The sequence below is a fragment of the Cardiocondyla obscurior genome, linkage group LG24 (genome assembly GCF_019399895.1).
Source record: "Cardiocondyla obscurior isolate alpha-2009 linkage group LG24, Cobs3.1, whole genome shotgun sequence".
NCBI classification, from domain to species: domain Eukaryota; kingdom Metazoa; phylum Arthropoda; class Insecta; order Hymenoptera; family Formicidae; genus Cardiocondyla; species Cardiocondyla obscurior.
The window spans coordinates 1641691-1658815 of record NC_091887.1 but is presented as its reverse complement, the minus strand read 5'-3'; the positions used below and the strand labels follow the sequence as shown (position 1 = coordinate 1658815).

The 17125-nt window shown below is 44.3% G+C and overlaps 1 long non-coding RNA gene across 1 annotated transcript in view; it reads left to right on the top strand.

The window, feature by feature from the left end:
• Positions 1–9198, top strand: part of LOC139111481 (uncharacterized) — a 46833-nt gene extending 37635 nt beyond the window's left edge. Inside the window, exons 5-6 of the long non-coding RNA XR_011547213.1 lie at positions 7926–8254; positions 8368–9198. This is a non-coding gene — a long non-coding RNA (uncharacterized lncRNA). The remainder of the gene's footprint in view (positions 1–7925; positions 8255–8367) is intronic.
• Positions 9199–17125: the final 7927 nt, after the last annotated feature.

Genomic DNA, 17125 nt, shown 5'->3' with positions numbered 1-17125 from the left:
ACCGCCGTCTCGAAATTATTCATGAGAAATAATTTTACATCGCGTATCCGCGTCTCTCGTTTTTACGATTAATTATCGGAGTTAATAAACGGGTAACGATATTGCCGGAAATGTAAAAAAAATTTTCCGATACAATCGCGCGGTAATATGACTTCCGTCGCGCTTTTCGGCGAACAAAAACGCGGCGCTCATTATCGGGAGTCTCGAGGGGAGATGCGTATGACCTACGGTCGCAGGTTCGGTGACACGAAAAGGGGTCCTTCCTTCCCTCCTACCCTCCTTTATTCCGCGCCACCTGCTCGCTACCTGCGGCGTCTCGACAGGCTTCTCGAAAGTAAGTTGTAACTCGTAAATCTCAACCGCCGGCTAACAAATGTCTTCGACCAACAAACGTGCCTATCGCACGTTCAGCGCCTCGGAGCCGGTTTTTTTTACGAGACTACGCGATACGTAACACTTGCGCGAACGCATTTAAAGCACGCTTGCTTCGCGGAGCATCTCCAATTTAAAGGACTCCATTAGTCGCAATATTTTTTTTTTTCTTTTTCTTTTTTTTGTTTGTTTGTTCGAAACGGTATACGATATATGTACGCCCGCGAACTTGTAATATCATATTATTCTACGTATACGCAATCTGTTAGTTACACGCATCCGTCTGCGTGTAACTGTATATCCTCGATATACAGAAATATCACGGCAATCGTTGCATACAAATCAGAACTTTCTCCGAGGTAGCATTGGAAACACGCTTTCAATTCGGGGCGTAATTAATATAACAGCCGCGTGATTTATCGGGCCGCGCACCCCCTCCCCTCCCCCCCCCGTGCACCCCGGCGTGTCATATATAAATATATTTATATCCATTATATCGACGTATTTCGCGCGCGATGGCGGACGCATCTGTATTCCGGCGGCGCCCTGCAAAAATACGATCCTGAAATTGTTAATGGACTTTCCGTGTTTACAGTGCGGCGATGCCTGTTTCGGTTACGTATCCGAGGATATCGCGCGGGATTTTCCCCGCGCGCGGCTTTTCCGCGACGCGTGATAGAAATATACGTTTTCCCCCCTTGACAAAAGGGGGGAAACCGATCGCGACGATCGTCTTTACGGCCCGCGGCCGGACGCGTCGGCGTTCAGCCCCGAGCAGCTTAATGCAAAGGAAATCCACGCCGCTTGTTCCGCCGTCGGGCAGAAAATACGACACGCAATATTTTAATCGATACGCTGTGTGTACCTTTAATGAGTCTCGTAATTCATAACGGTCAGCGATTTCGCCCTGCCGCCCTCCTCCCCTTCCCCGCGGAGGCTGCGGCTAGTCTTGTTTGTACGCGATCGAATGAAAAAAAAAAAAAAGAAAAAGGAAAAGAGAAGAAGAGAAAGAAAGAGACAAAAAAAATCGCACCCGCCTCGTGTATCTTGGGTTCAGCTGATACAACAATAATGCGAAAGCGCCGTAAAAGGAAGCAAAGGAAAGGAGCACGTATAATCGAGTATAAATAACGGTAATTACATACCGCGCAAAAATAATGTTAACGTGCCTCGCGTTCACCAGAACGGAGCGTTCGCCGGAGTATCAATAATTTTCAATTAATATTTTGCCCGGCGCGGCGCGTCTCGTTTGCTTTAACGCATATTTATGTTTTGTTGGAACAGCCGTGACGGCGTAAATGAACGTAAAATAATATCACGTTATTCGTGTAGAAAAAAAAAAAAAAAAGAATTAAAAAAAGGGGGAGAATAAAAATAATAACAACAGCCGGCTTTCGTCTACCTTCCCGGATACCTCGGTATCAGATATCGGCGAACTCTAGGAATACCCGATATCCACCGGGGCTAAAAAAAATTCCGATACTTTCGCGAAAAATATGGAGGGGGAGTTTGGAAGTTCGGCGTTATGTTAGTTTAATCGGAAGAAATTATTATAAATACTGTATTAATGTTATAAAAGTGCGCGACGCGGGTGTTGGTTTATCTTCAAGCGGCGGTCACATTGCCGTATTAATTTCATTACGCGTGTACAAGTATTACCGTTTCACATACGGTGGTATCTGTCTGACATGTTCCTTTAATTAACGCGACCGACGTTATCAGCTATTTTTGACGTTTGCGAAAGAAAAATTTGTTTGCGAACGTTTAATAGTTTGAAATTTCATTGCGTTTTACGCTCGAGAAAATTTTAAAGAGACAGAGAAAGGAAAAAAAAAATATAGATATAAAAGCTGATGCGAATTATAACGAATTGTACATGTCTTACTGATATTTCATCCTTGTTAGGAGGGAATAATTATCAAATGTTTTATTAAAATATTATATTTACGTATACGTACGTCTGTAATCCTCTTTTACCATTAATTTCATGCAGGGAAATTGCAGAATATAAGCTTGTTTTTCATTCATTATGAAAGCGAGAAGCAGAAAATGTAGTTAATATTATACAATTAATTAGCGTTTCTTGCTGATATCCCATTTTGTTATGGCGGCCTCGGCAGCAATATTGAAAATTAAGCTGCAGCGCGAGGTTTAAGAATTGTCTACCGCGTTGTAGTCGGAATAATTAATTCGTCCGCGTCACGGTCCGCGCGAGTGATTTACGAACGAGTTCACTGGCCGGGCGGAGGGGCGCCCGGGTCTTTTTTTGCGGGTAACCTTCGAGGATTTTACCAGCATCCTTCTCCGTGTCGACAAGCGGGAAGCAAACTTGCGCCCACGTTTCTCGGGGGGGTTGAAAACCGCGGGCGTTAGACGAACTCCGAGGCAGCCGAGGTACTCGCGTGGACGCGGATATTTTCGTTATTCATCGCGCCTTGCCTCCAACCCGGAGGGTCGGTCCGGAACTTCCATCCCCCTCCGTTTCGCGCCGCAACACGGCCGTCCCGTGTTCATACCGCAGCCGGATATATAACTGACCCGACCCTCTGTCCGTCAAGCGGTCCGCAGCGGAGTCCGCATCGCGGTATTGTCGTAAATAATGAGCAAGCTTCGATATTTGTTTATTCAGGGGGCACTCAACGCGTCGGACCCTCCTCCTCCTCCCCCCCGAACCTTCCTCTCGTCCCCGACGCGGCGGTTCCTCTCAATGGCCAATAGCAAATGGCGAACTGCCGGCGCAGTAGATCGTTCCCATTATTTACGAGGCCGCAATTAGTCGAGTCCGCGCGAGCATCTATCCTTCGCGCCCGGCTAGGCTTAATAATTCAATTAAGCGACGTACAGGTGAGCGAGCGCGCGAGACACACCCGGAAAAGGGTACGGCGACGTGTCATCGTCGCTCCCTCGGCCCCGGTATAAAAAGCTTAATTTGCCACCGGCTACTTGAAATTTCATGGGGGGAGGGGGGGAAAAAAAAAAAAGAAATCGATTAGCCAGATAGAAAGCCAAGCGCGGTCGTATGAAACATTCAGGTTGGAAATCGATGGAGCTGTCCGTCTAGCGCGATGTCGGACTGAGCTTTTTATCGGCTGGATGACTCTGTCAGGTCAAATAATATTGGCTCGCGGCCGATGGCGGCCCTTAGATTGCGCATCCTCGTCGGGCGTTTAAAAAATTCACAGACAGGATGTGAACAAATGGTGAAAAATGCGTCCGGCGTCGATCGCATTCGTATTTTTACATTTCAGTGAAGGGTGCATATAACCGATAGCTGGAATATAAATCACTCAGAAATTCATTCTGTTTTGCAACGAGCGATGTTTTGTTTGACGTATCCGGCCGGAGTTAAATGATGTCGTTAAGTGAAATGCTTCTACTTGATGCTTTTATGCCGGTGTATACCTAGCAAATATTCCTGTTTTATTACATTTTTTCCTTTTTATTTTTTTTCCACCGTTACTCTATTTATTATAATGGTAAGCATTACCGTCATACGCGCGATAAAATGAACCGTTGCGGAGGAGAATGATTTCAGCCGATCGTAAGAGAATATTAATGTTTAATAAACCAAAGATTGTAAAAACATAATGAGAAGAGGGAGGAATAGCGGGCAAGAAAATCAAACTTGATTGATCTAATCCAATCTTAATAAACCTTAATTCAATTTCGCGATGGTAAAGTTAATTAATTTGGTACAGTTATCGACAGGCCTTTATAATGCGTATGAATATTAGATGCGTCTCTGAATATTAATAGCGGTCGCAGCATTAATTATTGTGATTCCGTCATAAAGAACATAAATCAAGGGACGCTTGTGCGACTCGACGTTCGTATTAAATCAGCGCTCGCATTGTTTTTATTGCCAAGAAATATCGATGTTTGCCAAATCCTCCAGCGAGAATCAAAGCCGTAGTTTACGATCAGCATAAATTGCAACTAGTATCAATTTGTTTCCTGCCGGGTTAAAATTCTTTTTCGAATTGCGGGGTGGGAGAAATATAAAAAAATATAAAAATAAAAAATAATCCGCGATCACGCGCGCGCGAATAACGATCGTATGCGGGGGAAAATCGTTCGTCGGCATTGATGGCCGAAGAGAATTCACAAAGACCGGAGTCACGGCGTCGGTGCACGCGACGGACAAGTGGAGAAATTCCGCGGAACTTGCGAGGGCGAGTCGTCCGCAGGAGTTTCGGGCCGAAAACTTTCAGGTCCTGTCGGGTTCGGTCGTCACGTTACGGCGGGAACTTTCGACTGCAACCGGTGCGCCCCGGTTAGAATAATCGGTTTCATCTCTACGCCGTGAGAGTCGCCGGGCCGTGTAATCGTGGATATAGGCCGGTCCCGAGGACGCGAGCGACTCTGTTTTAATGCCGCCCTGAATTTAACTCGACCGGAATTATATTGCCCACGTGGACGTTGCTCGTTCTTCTTTAATCGTATTAGCGGCAACAACTTATATAGTATAGCGAAGCGTAGTCGGGGGAGGGCTTTTGCTCGAGCGGCCCCGAGTGTTTGCCAGCGTGTCGAGTGGTAACTGCTACCACAATCCGGTTTCATAAAACTGTAACTCCATCCACCGGCATCCGTCGCACGTTCGCGGGAAAATGTTGCCGCTGGAAATTGCGAACGTTAGTCGAAATGTCCGACGAGAGCCGGGACGCGCGCGCGCGTTTCCCTCGCGTTTCGTTTCGCCGATTGCTCGGATAAAACGAGGGATGTACTCCCGAGACGTAGTCGTGTTTGCACGAATCGTCGTGGATAAATTTTTTAGACCCTGCCACGGCCACGGGAAGGCCGTTACGTGAGGGATCGCGCTTTAAGGGGTGCGACACGTGTGCGTTGCCCGTGCGTGGACTTCACAACGAAGTCACGCTCGTCAGGCAGCCTCGTGTTTCCCCGAGACGTATATAGGCCAACCGTGGAGAAATAGAATTTTACATAATATCGCGCGACTCACATAATTCCCGACTACCCCGCTTAACCGCAAGAGGGGACAGGGGGCCTTTCTTTTCCTGCGCGAGCAATTTACACCTCGTAGAGCCGCCCAAACCCACGCTAGGCGTTGTAAATCCTCGTCATAACTTTACATTTGCGGCGATTTCAATCCCCCGGCGCGGCTTTAGCGCCGCACGTTAATTCGTAATTATTATTAACGATCTGAGGGGGACCCTTGTCGACCCGCCTATCCGGCATTTTTTTTTTTTTTTTTTTCTGATTTTAATCTTACGTGCGCGGCACGCATCTTCGTGCGCGCGTTGCGCCGCGTCATCGAAAGATGAGACGCGACGTTAGGAAGGGCGAGATGCGGAAAACTGAGGGGCTGCGAACACCATTATCTCGCTGTATCTTCGGCTCAATGCAATTGCAATATTTATTAGCTAAATGGGAAAGGAGGAAAGGGCACTCCGGGGCGAGCTAGTTGAAACTCCACGGGGACTTTTGGAAAGACAAATAGTTACCTCAAGCAGTTAATAACCAAGCAGGCCGTTCTTCCGACTTTATGGACTCGCTATTTAATTTTCATTTTAACTTCGCTCAGGAATTTATATTCTGCCGCGTAACTTAAAATCTTGAGCGCTAAGTATTATCGGCGACAACAGTTGGCGGAGGATTCGGCATCCGAAACGAATATCTAAATGAATAAATACCCGAGTGGAAATTCATCTAGCTAATCTGATTTTCCAGCTGGTGGTTAGATCGCGCAGATTAAATATATTTCTTAACTAGCGACTAGCTTGGTTACTAGCCATAAATTATAAAGAAGTATTTATTATTTAGTGACTTTCTTTAAAAAATGAAGTCTCACTCGGGTAACGCTGCGATAGCAAGTGAAATAAAATGATAGATTGAACTTAACGACTACGGTTAAATTTTAGAAAATTAACCCAAAAATGCTTAAGAATATTAAGAAAAAAAAGGAAGAAAAATGTTTTAACAAAGTATTCTATAAAATCAAGACTTTTATTATGAAGATACGATCACATTGAGTTCAAATATAACGTTGCGCGAAGCTACCGGGATAAGCTCCGGTGCTCCCGCGTTTTCAATACTGATATAACGTATATAGAGCATCATATCTCAGTGGCCTTCGGGGCATTCCTTGATACTTTGATTGCCCTGCGTCTGTGTGATTTCATTTGCGTGTCCGCTGGCACATGGAAAATGGAGAGATCCAACATAGTTCCTCGGTCCGGACAAGTTAATAATCTTTCTCTTTCCACGTCACTCGCAGAAGTTCGCCGTGTGTTGTTAGCGGGAAGTTCTAACGTTATCTCATTAAAATTATGATCCCATCAAAATGCTACGTAAAGCGAAATTTACAATTCCGGACGTTTACGCTCGCTCGCTCGCCGCTCTTCACTTTTATTCTATTATTAATTAAGTACGCGAATCAAACCGATCGACGAATCTTCGGTTCCCCGCCGCGTTCGAGACTCTACGGCGTGCACGGCGACCGCCCCGAGATTCCCCGCCGTAACTATTTTCCCATTTTCGTAATCTTGCATTTCCTAATTAAGTCCGCGTAGACTGAAATTCGCGAGGAAATTATTAGACGGTGAAATGGAAACTAACGGCTAATGCTTGTACGCGCCGAGCTTGCGCACGTGCCGAGGGCCGTAGCAGTTTGCAGCTCGGCACGTGCCGGAAGTGCGCCGATCAACTCCGCTTAATGTTGCACCCGGGAAAGCTGCCCGGGTGAAGGAAAAGGGATAACATCTCGCGCGGGCGGGTAGGGGGCTGCGTCACGCAGCGCGATATTTTGATGCGACGAGCGTGGACGGAGGCGAAACGGGATTACTCGTGGTTTAACGATTAAGCCGCTAAGGCTGAATGCTCAATCTCGCAAAGTGTCGCCGGCGAGAGATCGTAAACATGTCATGTAGAACGTAACGTATCGCTCGTTTCCTGGTGCAGGAATCGGGTATAGAAAACGCCTGGCGTTACCGTCCGACGTCACCTGGGCTCCTCTGACGTCATTTAACGTTAACGGCGGGCTCTCGACTCCGCTCCGCTGCCTCTTTCTAATTCAAAGCTCGAAGCAAGTAACACGAATGGCTCGTTTAATCTGCGAAATTAAATTTTGCGCCTGAACGTCGCGGAGTCATCGATCACACGTACGACCGCGGAATCTACGAATTTAGGTCTAATCTTTAAACGAATGGGGATTACCGGCTGAAATAAAATTATTCCGCGATAACTCGCCCCGTTTAACCAGCCTTGTGCATGCACCTGTGATCACGATAGCTGAACCGAGGTCGACCATTTGGGTCACGGCCGTGTCAGTCACTATCTCGGTTTATTACGGACGTTACACGGAAGGCATAATAAAAAAGAAAAAAAGGAAAGAAAAATTCTTAAATATATAAAAATCGGTGTGACGCTTGAATTAGCTGTTGATCGATTTTATTGCTTTTTATTATTACCGCTTAAAACTGATTCTAATTGGTTCTCTCGTTTGGTTTTAATGATTGCATTTAATGTGTCAGCTATCAAATCGACGATTTTAAAATTCGATTTAATTTTAATATTTTATTATTTTATATTTCCAGATTAAGACAGTCTTCGCGATCTGATATTAGCCGCGTCGCTCCACAACCAGCATTACTGACTCCGCTTCACTCGCCATCTCCTTCAGTGGCATTCAACGAGTTCCGGAGATCGCCGGTATCGGAGCGCGAAATCTGCATCTCGCGCATCTTTTCTGTCGCGGCTAAAATTGTCTTGTAACACAGTTTCTTGTGTCGGGTTCGCGGATTATACGGAAGTGCGTGGACTATTTCGCGAGTGACTTGTGCGCGGAAAGATGACTCGACACGTCCCATCTGAGAGGAGGAGCAGGCTCGGGATGGGCATCCTGCATCGGCGGAGCAACTTATAGGTAAGCATACATTAAAAAAAAAAAAAATTTTTATTAAAAAAAAATTTCTTTTTTTATTAATTTTAATAATTAATATACATGTCAACATTAACATTTTTCTTTTTATGTTACAGTCACCGGCAGAATTCAACACCTCCGCTGAAGCTCATGCAGATTGGTAAGTCGCATGACTTAATTTTCTTTTTTGTAGTTTGTAATTGGAAATTTTCGGAAACTAGCACGCGCGAAGCGTGCCCAGGGTTTCTTCTAGTTAAATAAAAAAAGAGATGTGAAAAATGAAGAAACTGTAATTGCTGTTAATACATAAAGCTATTGAACGGGACGGTAACAATTTTCAAAGAATAAAAGCTTTCTTCTTGAAATAGCTAAACCACTTGAATACATATCGACCATTTCATTTATTTTATCTTTTTAAATTATTTTTATATATTTATTTTATTTTATGATACAATATTCGTGCGAAATATGGTTTAATATTCGGAAAATATAACTGCAAATTTTATTGTTATTCTTTTCTTTTTTCTTTCTCTTTTTTTCCTTTGTTTCTGTTATAAAAATATTTCCTAAAATAACGTTAGCAAGCACCACGAAATTATTTACGGTAAAATTTTGATTAAGAGAGTATTTAAATATACTTCTTTTACAAATTATCGTTTATTTTCTGCAAACCAAGGCGTATCGTAGCTCTTGATATTTCGTCGAGTGAAAACTCGAACCTAGAAGTGATTCCTTAAACTTTGCTGTGTTGCAAAAAAAATTAAAAAAAAAAAAAAAATAGCCTCGGCCTTTTCCGTGTCGCGAGACTCTCGCCGAAATGGGATTACCTTTGGGCCGGTGGTTAGAACGCGAACGCTCTCGAGCGGTCCATCAGAGCCGCTCATGAAAGACAAGCAAGCAGTCCGTGAAGTGGCACGTTAGTCAGGGCGGCCATAGCTCTTCCGCGTCACCCTTCTGACTCTCCCCCGCCCGCGCCCGACGTTTTCTCTCATTTTCCTTCCCCGTTGGACAGCACAATGCCTCGCGGGGGATATCCCGTGTTTATAAAATAAATCCCCTCATTGTTGCGCAGCAAAGCATGCTCGAGTGAGAGAGATAGGTGGGTAAAGCGGGAAAAAGAAGGAGCGAGAGAGAGTTGCCTGGCCGAGAGCTGTAGCTCGATGCATAGCGTTTCGACTGACAGGATAGAGAAAGAAGAAAATAAAGGACGAGAGCGCGAGGGTGGTTGGGTACGGCGGGGAGGGACGGAACTTTTGTGAGGACGTCAGCTGCCACGGCGCCGGACGAGGCGCATAACGTCGAGAAAGGGCGGATTAGAATATTTCTGGGGCCTCGGCTAAATGTTATCATCCGCGGCGCGGAGGGCTGCCTTTGCTCAGACGACCGGGCAATGTGTTCTAGAATTACCAAGGAGAACAGCCCCTTCTCCACCCCCTTGTTATACCGGTACGGTTAATCTGGCGCCCGCTTTTACAGCCTTTATCGGGCTCGCGATCTGATTTCATTGCATTTACGAACCGTGAACTCGACAAGGAATACAGATTCCTCGGCGAGACATGATTTATCTGCGCGCTCTAGAAGTTACCGGAACGCAATTTACATATAGATCGTAATATTGACCAAGTTTCCGCGACGCTTATTCCATTATTTGGATTAGCCCCGGTTACTTTAGGTTTCAGAGTATTATTTATATGCACGGACATAATAAGCGCCATTAAATTTTGCAAGTTTTGATTACGTTTTGAATAATGAAATCGTTGCGTTGAAATTTCTTAACAGAGGTTTCTTAAGTCGCTGGTATAAGTCAGACACTCGCGTCAAAATGGATTACGCAGACGTTTACGGTACTGGGTGCATTTATCGCGGAAAGCAATTTCTTAAAGTTATTTCTACTAAAGAGGGAAGAGTTATGGCTATTTATATATAATAAAAAATAAAATAAAATAAAAAAAAGTAAAAAAAAAAAATAAAAAATAAAAAAAGAAAGAAAAAGAAAAAGAAAGATCAAATTAATCGGTTTGCACGAGGTAAATGCTTCCTATTGAAATCGTTGATTTAATTAACGCACCTTTTTAGTAAGTTGGACCCTTTTTAGGAATTCAGAGGAGCAAAGTTTTAGGTAGGTTAGTCTCTTCGAAGCTTTTAGCGGGATGAAGGTAAACGTGAAAGTCGCCAGGAGGTCGTGGTACGTGCCGTAGCTCCCTGAGCTCATCAGTAACGATAGCACACTGCCATAACTGTTCCCATAATGGAATTCGTTAATACAAGATGTTGTTCGAGACACCTCGTTTCTGTAATCTTACGCGAGCCCGCTCTCTCCCGCGTTCGATACTAGACGATTAAAAGCAAAACAAGAAGAGGGATACGCGCGAAGGAGATATGCAATTTCCTCCTCGCTGCTCTCTCGTGAGATTTTACGGGCGGTTGGGATACTGTAAACATGCGCCCGGGCCATTTTCTTTGGAGAAATAGAATGTTTTCGAACGCATTTGCTTACGCGATAAAAATCTGTACGCGGTAAATTTATGTACATATAAAGGAATTAAATTAACTTTGTCGAAAGGACGATCGCGCGCTAAGTAATAAATTTATTTAACTGTTTAATAGCCACGCGCTTCTCTCTCTCTCTCTCTCTCTTTCTCACTTTTTTTTTCTCTCTATTTTATTAAGCGTAGTTTTCTTTAGATTCGAAAAGAAAGAATTCCAATAAACGATGTCGCGCCGACGCAATTGCAAAGTCCGCGGCTCGGTGCCGTTCTGTAATAAGCGAAATGTCGCCGTCGACGATTTTACTTTCGGTGTCCGATGCAGATGTCAATGCGCATTACGTTGGCACGCGCTTACTGCCAATCACGAGTGACAGGTTATCGCTATGGTTGATACACATAATGCCCGTTGGCTTAGGGACCAGCGCACACAGCCGTGCGATTCGTATCAACTGCGGATGGGTGCATGGCGAAACCCATGCGACGATCAGAACTGGGTGGGCCATAGCGCGCGAGTGGTCGACCGGAGATTACCGCGGCATAATTACCCTCCCCGCGCCGTGTACCTGCGACCTCTGTTTAATCTGCAATTAATGTTTCAAATTGCCATAAACCCCCCGCCAGTAACGGATGCCACTTATCAACGACGATAACCGAATGCATTATATCAGCGATACAATGCGGACTTTCATCGTGGCGTGCGCAGAAGCGTTCTCGCCCAGAAACGATCGCGTTACCGTGCCCTCGCATAATTTTGCTTAATGGCCCTATTATCGTTACGAGCGTTATTATTTTTTTGCACATTCGCATTCCTTCCGGGGCTATCAAATGTCGCGGTGGGGATAATTGAACGTATGGATAACAACGGACGTTTTACGTCCCGCGAGTTAATAACCGCGTTGCGCGATTATTATTTCATTTCGCAAATTTTTATTGTCGCGAAGCTGTCTGTCTTTCGGCCGGTAATTGAATTTTATTAGAGCCGAGCGCGGCGCTTACAACGTTGCGTTCGTGCCAATCCCACGAAAATCTTTTGACCACGGCACATATGCGCGTCGCGAAAGGAATCTAAATGGCGTACATATTTTCTCGAGAGGTAGCGATAGGGTCGAGGTTCGATTCGTGGTTATTATTCGTTTACACGGAGCTGGTAGGGTCGAAACGTCCGAAATGGGTTCCTTTCTGCTATACACCGAGGCGTGCGGTATTGGGCTCGGTATGTTATTCCGAGCGAACTATCTACTTAGATACTTTTATATTCAATACATCCGCGAACGACGGCTGGTAAGGGCGCCTAGTAATCCCATAGGACACACGGGAGACCCATCTTGGGAGTGGAGGAACCCGACATAATGTCGGCTTCTATCGAAGGGTTACTACCGTCTCTAAGGGATGCAAAATGTATCGCGTCTATTTCCCAGACGGACCCGGCAGTCTAGTATTCGCACTAATGTAACGTAACGGTCTATAAAATTCCGACAAAAATAACTTTTAACGTTAACGAAGGAAGTAAATTCTATCAACAAGAAAAAAGACGTTGAAAATATATCAGTAATTAAAATAATTCGATAAAAATAATTGAAGGAAAGAAAGGGACAGAAAAAAATAAATCGCATTTTTTATATTTTTTATATTTTACAATTAAAAAAAAAAAAAAATTGATACACTTGGTTTGTGCACAAAGGTTTACGCGTCGTAAAAGTTAGTGAAATATAAATATTTCAATTTAAGTAACAGGGAGAGTAAGACATTTATGATCTACCGTCTTAGATCGCGATATATCATTCTAATATTAATGGTACGTATTTACAAATGCTTTTACGTGCTGTACGCTCGTGAATGGTGCTTGTAAAGGATGTGTGTTGATCCCTCAGGACACGCGGGAGAGCCATCTCAGAGGCGAACAAACTCGCCATAACATCGTGGTCTACTGAAGGGTTAGTACCAGTAAGAGAGTTGAAACGTATCACCCCCTATTTTATCTCTTTTTTTTTTTTTTTTTTCTACCAACATAGTCGACGCCGATTCTTATTGACGCGTCCGTAACCATACGCGAAGATGAAGTCTTGATTGATAAGCGGATTAATAAGCAATATTTCGATCGATATTTAATACAACATCTAATCGCATTACGGCGATTTAACAAAGTTTTTTTTATGCTGGTCAATAATCGATGTAATAGAAAATTTATTTTTTTATCAATTACTCCGTTAATGCATCTTGACACGCGAAAGCCTCTTGAATAGATTAGCTCGACTCTTGAATATATTAGCGGTATCTTGATGATTTGTTTATTGATACACGTCTGATATCTTGGCTTTCTTAGCCGTTGAATTCCCTTTTTTTTCTTTTTTTTATTTTCAAGCGCTCAATCATCGCGATAGTCTTATTTATCCCTGCTGAAAAAGTGACATTTTAATGGGTTCCGATAATTTAATATCGGAAAAATATTATACTTTTTCGCACTCGGACGTGTCTTGGTCGATTACGTTACGTCTCGTCTGATACCAATGATATTGCGTTCTTCTTGCGATAATATCTTAATGCTCGGTTAAAGGAAATATTCGTATTGGAAATAGCGTTTTTTTTTTTTCTTAAACAATGCTTCTGCGAGAATTTTATTTTAGTAGTATTTTAATTTATACCCGTAGGAATAAAGCTTATTATTTCCCATTATCATACCTAAAATATTTAACTAAAAATCTTTTTTTTAAATCTCTTACTAGACAGTAACAAATACCGCGAAAGTCAGTCTTGCTTAGCTTTTTTTTACGATGGCTCTCGAATTTCCTTACGTCCCTTGCAAACCCGTGAAAATTTTCTCCCGTAATCCGTAACATTCTCCCTTGAATCCACAATGAGGGGGGGAGCTTCCGAGCTGCAAACATATTACTTCCGGCAAGAAAAAAAAAAAAAAGAAAAAGAAAAAAAAAGAGGGAGGAGAATCCGAACGTGCCCTCTTGCAGTCAACAAACGCGAGCCGCTCTGGAAAGCTCGTTAAGTAAATGTTAAGTGACCAAAGCTCGGGAGGTCACCGACGTAATGCGAGAATCGTGTACGTACCTCGATACGCGGCGTGGGTAGTTCGGGAGGGAATAGTGCGAGGGAGAGTGAAAGATTGAGAAGCAAAGGGAGAGAGAAAGTGAGGAGAGGGTGAGAGTGAAGTACGTCTGCTTCACGTAGCGAAGGGTGAGACACGAGTACAATAGACATACATGACGTTGCCAACATTGCGGGCTCCTCCACTCGGACGTATATATTTTAGGTACGCGTGTGGCGCGCGTATTAATGCATTAGCACGAAGGGGGCGGGAGGGGAGGGCGGGGGAGTTGCTGGTGTAAGGGGTTGGAGCAAGGTTTTCCATCTTCTCTTGCTTTCCTTCGTCGAGAGGGTGGCCAGGGGGAGACGCGAAAGGGCGTCGGAGGCATCGTACATCGGTGGTGCCAAATGGTAACACTATAGCCGAGTGCCGGCAAATTAGATTATGCGCAAGCTCACGACCCCCTATCGTCGACTCCGACCCTCAGTACGCGAAGGAAAACATCGAGGATGTCCCGTGTAGACTCTGCTCGAAGACCGCCGCCCCTTGTTTGCTGATATAACGTTAATCGTTAAGAAAAATGGTAGGAGGCAGATTTAAAGTTTCCTCTTTACGCCGTAGGCAGTGATTTACAGCCGCGATTAAGAAATTTCTTCGCAGAGTGCTTTCTCGAGATACGCGTTTAATATCGATTGTAATTGCGAAATTAACGTTTGATATTATTTATTCTATAATTATCTCGAGACTTACATCACCAATTAAATTTTTATTTAATCTTTTTTTTTTAACGTTAAAAAAAAAAAATGGTAACACGGTTTATAATTAAATTGAAATAAATCCGAAATAAAGTAAACTCTTTTCGACGTAAAAATAGGTTTTATTTTTTTTTTTCGATAATATAATAAATCGCAAAATCTTTTTACATAGTAATTTTAAAATAATTAAACGTTATATGTTTTAAAATTCCTGACGGATGTGATAGCAAATAATTTACAGGAAAAAAAATTGCGAAAAATATCTATTATACTTCTCTCTCTCTCTCTCTTTCTCTCTCTCCAATCCTTCAACGTTATATCGCCTTAAACGAGTACCGAAGTGCACATTATGCCTTAGCACATTTCACAGTAACGAGCTGTCGGAAATTCGGTTTCAATGTGAAATCACTGGCCCTGTCGTGACCGTGCGAAAAACATTCGCGCGATAGCGCATCGATCGTGGGCCGCCGGCTACGGCCTGTATCGACGTGCACAACCGATGCAAACGATAGAATAATACGTTGCGGCCGAGCGGGCCGTACCCCGTAAGAACGGCCGCGTCATTCCGGCGTAATTATCGGCGATTACACGACGCGTGAGGCACGCAAGTTACAAACGAGCGGCGCCCGAGCGCGCGTACGCGAACGTCGCGCTCGAGTCATTCCCCGAGCGCTCCGGCGGTATATCGCGCTAAAATTTATCCGGGCGCTCGTTTTGCGCCCGTTCCGCCGCTTCGCAGAAATAATTCATCGCCTACGACTCGGCGACTTCATCGCGAGGTGCGCGCCGCGCGGAAGAGGCCACGTCGACGTGACGGCGAAAGTTGGCCCTTCGCTGGCGGAAAAAGCTTTTTATTTCGAAGAGCACGCGTGAGGAAACGGCCGTACTACCATCCCGGCCGAATGCATTATGCAGCGGCTGTTTGAAGTCCGCCCCCTTTCCTCCTACCGTTTGGCTTTACCCCTTTTTACCTCTTTTTCTCTTTCGTATGTCTCTCTTTCTTTCTTTCTTTCTTTTTTTTTTCTTTTTTTTTCCGCCCTTCACTTTTCATTCCGCCCTCTTTCTCACCGCGAAACGGCGAACGCGTGGCGCTCTCGCGACTACATCGTTGGCAAAATGCAGCTCGCGCGTCACAAGAATCTCGAGAGACGGATATTTCGCGATACAAAGGAGAATGTTTCACGGCGAAGTGGATTGATTATTCGGTTTCGCGGAGCCGACAGTGGAGAGAAGAGCGACGATTGTTAGCCCGCGCGGGGAGACGCGAACAATGCTCGGCCGCTCATTTGCGCTTCTGCCTCGGTGAAAGGATGGAAATCGCATTACTTTAATCACCGCTGAGATAATAAAAAAAATCGCGGCTACTATTTTACCGCGCTCCTCGCTTTCTGCCACTGCGGCCTTTCTTCGTCCTTTGTTTTTCCTTGCGGCCCGTTTCATCCGCGTTTCATCCCTCCCTCTTTTTTTTTTTTTTTTTTTTTTAACACCGTTGCTCGAAAAACCGTATTTCGAAATTAAAATCGTATAAATGAGCGAATGCTCAGATCGATGAGGAACACGTGATTCGACTGTTACACTATTAGATGAGAAAACGGTGATACATAACGCCAACATGCGTCGTTGAAATTTCCATTTTACGTAGCGCCAAGAGAATATATTGATCGCGTACAAGATTTCATCGGAATAAAGTCGTTCGTGCGCGATACTTTCATAAATACGAGCGTCTGGGTGTTAGTCGAACGTCGAGGCTCCTTACTTAATCAGTACCGTCGCATGTTTGTCACTCTCCGTCGTGCGTCCCGAAATGTCACGTAAAAGAAAAAAAAAAAAAAAAGAAAAAGAAAAAAAAATGACAAATTAAAAGCAATGGAATTAATTCGACGGCCCGGCGAGAATTGTAACACGCGACCAGGTGACAGCGACCGGCTTTTCTGGAGTCACGACAACCTTTCTTACTTTCTTATCTACGATTCGTAAAAAGCATTATCCTCCCGCTACCTTTTACAGAAAGCTGCATATATATTTTTAGGATTTGCTTTCTCACCGTAAAATCTTCTATAATTCCCTTTGCTCTCCCTGACGGACAAACATATATTTCTTCACGTACGTAATTCAAAATTAAGTGGATATTATTATTAAAAATAAATTCCAATAACGCGCGTAATATTGAACTGTCGCGATTAGATTGCGCGTCTTTACGACGCACGGCTGAAATAAAATAAAAACGGCCGAGAGACAAGCGCGCGCGAATAAAAAAGCGATTCGGCATGTCCGACTTTCTTTCGGGCGACACGCGGGTTAGAAATGAAATTCCTTCTATGAAAGGGAACTGTGTGCGAATGGAATCCAAAAATGTTGCAACACCTCCCGTCCGGCCGTAAGGCGACGGCGGTGTCATTAATCACTTCCCCGAAGGAAGGTACGGTGAAAGGTCGTGTACACGCGTGAGATTACGAAACGCGATCCGGTTTACCCCCGGTGTTGGGAAAGAATCACACGAGATAGCCCACCAACACGCGGACAAAGTGGACGCGTGATGTAGATCCGTGACAAGACGATAATTTATCCGCGCCGGCACGGGGGAAGGAGCCGC